Source organism: Orycteropus afer, unplaced genomic scaffold, assembly GCF_000298275.1.
Source record: "Orycteropus afer afer isolate SDZICR_OR568_19922 unplaced genomic scaffold, OryAfe1.0 scaffold00240, whole genome shotgun sequence".
Taxonomy (NCBI): domain Eukaryota; kingdom Metazoa; phylum Chordata; class Mammalia; order Tubulidentata; family Orycteropodidae; genus Orycteropus; species Orycteropus afer.
The window spans coordinates 4,058,679-4,062,002 of NW_006921827.1; positions in this window are offsets into that span (position 1 = coordinate 4,058,679).

Consider the following 3,324-nt stretch of genomic DNA (forward strand, 5'->3'; position numbering starts at 1 on the left):
GACAACTTCGAATTTTCCTAGATTCATACTTCATACATTCCATGTTCTGATTATTAATGGATGTTTGTAGCTGTTTCTCCTCAATTTGAGTGGTGCCACATCAGCAAATGGAGGTCTCAAAAGCTTTACCTTTTACCTTTTACTCCATATGAGTAAGGGTGGACTTACTTTGATGATGCAGCTCTTTTCCAGTGCTATTTTGAGAGCCTTCTAACCTAACCAGACTATTCATAAAGTTGTGCGGTAATGTATCAAACAGTGTTTCTTTGCTATTCATAAAGATTTCCCTGGCCAATTCTTTGAGAAGTGGATGGTCTCTTCCTTCTTCCTAGTCTGTCTCAGTCTGTAAGCTGGGCTGATACCTGTGTACTATGTGCATCCCGCTGGGTTTGAAACACCAGTGACTCAGCCTCAAAACTCACATCAACATGTCACCACGGTAGGACAAAGCGACAGACAAGTTTGTCTCCCTGTTGGAAACCTCTCCTACCAGGCATATAGGGTGAACATTTACATCAGGTAGATACACTCCTTAGAGTGGTCAATTATGGTAGAACAGAAGAGTAGTATGTGCATAGGGAGATAGCGCAAGGACCAGGAATGCATAGGAAAGAAGGACATAGGGAAGAGGAAACTATAATAAGGAGGAAGTAGGAAGAGAGCTGTTACATTTTGGAGAATTGCAGTCAATGTCATGAAACAAAATGTGTGTCAACTGCTGTATGGAAAATGAATTTTTTCTATAAACTTTCGTCCAGATCACAATAGAAATTTGATAAAAAATTAACTACTCCACCCCAAAGAAAGAATAATTACCCCAGAGAAGTGGCCATGCACAACTCCTCATAGACCTATCTCCCAAATGCCACTCAATTTCCCTTTGACAAGGTACTGTCTAATTCCAAATCTAGTCCATCACTTCTTGCATTCAACAAAAAAGACTAACCCCATTGCATTGAGTTGATTTCAACTCATAGTGCAACCCTATAGGACAGAATACTATTCTGTAGGGTTCCAAGGGTGTAAATCTTGGAATCTTGTAAATGAAGCAGACTGTCACATCTTTCTCCTATAGAGATCCTGTTGGATTTGAACCACCAACTTTTCTATTAGTAGCCAAGTGCTTATGCACTGTGCCACCAGGGCTGACCTTGTGGTCAGATTATTAAAGCAAGGAGATAGAAGAGGTAAAGGTAAATAACATATGTCTGCTCCTCATCTTCCCCTTCTTATCCCATTTTGCAGTGTCTTACAGGTCTGGAAGGCAGGCTTGCTTACCTCCCTTCCATTTCTTCACAGTCTTTGCCTCCCTTCAGCCCAGGGACTCCAAGTCCATCTTCCAACACAAAAGTCCAGGAGAATTGTTATTTTCTGAATGAACTGTAATTGAATTTTGTCATTCTGTCCCTTGAATGCTTAGTCTGCATGCTTTTTTTTTCTTTAGTTTCTAAGAAATAAAAGAGGAAGAATGGCTCTAAAAAAGGAAGTCCATTTAAAAAAAGTAAATTCTATATATTTTGAATCATTAGTAGTGGCACAATCTATTAGAAAACCAAGTGCTGACTAGTTTCTGGGACTAGCAGGCTGAGGAGAAGTTGTATTCTCTTCAGTATTGGTCTTTAAGGGAAGGGAGACTTAATAAGAGTCCATGGATGCTGACATTGTAAAGAAAACCAAGCAGACAAAATGTGAGATCCTTGGAAAGAAGGAACATATAGGAAGTCAGCTCAGATTGAGAAGTATCATGTCTCTTCTTTCACTCTCTGATTTTCTGAAATCCTTGTCATTACTGCATCTCGCCCCCCCCCCCAACTTCCTCACCAAACCCACCCATCTCAGTTCCTATCCTCCCAGGGCCTCTGCCCCAGAAGCCATCCACAAGGGCTTGAGCCCCCACTGCTGACACCCAATAGACCTTAGTCATAAGAGGTATCCTTTAACTCATGACTAAGAATCAGGGGAAATGTGTTGCTGTAATTTCACATGAGCATTCTGAACTCACTATCTCATAAAAAATAATACGAAAGTTTCTGTGCAACTAAGACGTTGCCTATACTGCCAACAGTAATCTTACCTATAGCAAACTTCATCAGCTATATAATTGGTAAATCGATATTTGAGCATCTAGATGGGACCCTATTCACCACAAGTCTGACTCATAGCAATCCCTATACCATTTCCAAGGCTATAAATCTTTATGGAAGTAGACTGCCTCATCTTTCTCCCATAGAGCACATGGTGGGTTTGAACTGCCAACCTTTTGGTTGGCAGCCAAATGTCTTACCACAGCACCACCAGAGCTCCTAGATGGATCTTTAGCCATTATTTATAACACTGCTGTTATTCCAAACCCTTTCAGATTTGGAGATTGCCACTGACACCATATGCTTAGGGGTTCCCCGTGCCTAAGAATTTAAAGGAAAGTTATTTATAAAAGTTACTGTTCAGTAAAGAAGCTCTGGTTGCACAGTGGTTAAAACATTGGGCTGCTAATTGGAAAGTCAGTCATTCAAACCCATCAGCCACTCCACAGGAGAAAGATGAGGCTGTCTGCTTCCATAAAGATGTATAGCTTTGGAAACCCTACGAAGCAGTTGCACTCTGTTGGACAGGGTTGCTCTGAATTGGAATCAACTCGATGGCAGTGTGTTTGGTTTTAGGGTTTTGTACTGTTTATTAAGTACCCATTCAACATTGTAAAAGGAGTTCTGGTAGTGCCTAAGACATTTGACTGGTAACTAGAAGACTGGCAGTTTAAACTCACCAGTCACTCCACAGAAGGAAGACTGGGCAATCTACTTCTGTAAAGATTTGCTCCCTGGGAAAACCAATGGGACATTGCTATGAGTTGGAATCTACTCAAGGGCAATGAGTTTGATTTGGGAGCTCTCATGCCATAGTGCCTAAGGCATTTGACTGACTGCTAACCAGATGGTTCAAACCCACCAGCCACTCCTCGGATGGAGGACTGGGCAATCTACTTCCATAATTTTACCAGCTCGGGAACCCAACTAGGGGTCACTATGAGTCAGATCCTACTAGAGGGCAATGAATTGGGGTTTTTTTGGTTTACATTGTAATAGGTATTTTGTTTGTCTCTTAAGGGTAATATCTCTACTTGAGCACTGAAGACATCTAAAATCAAAGAGATTAAGTAACTTGCCCAAGGTCTTATCAGGTCTGTGTTACAGCACCACCAAAGGACTTGAATTCAGATCTATTGACTTACAATGCCTCTCTTGTTGTTGTTGTTGTTTGCCATCGAGTCGGCCCCGACTCATAGCGACCCCTCCTTGGGTTTCCGAGGCAGTATCACTACGGAAG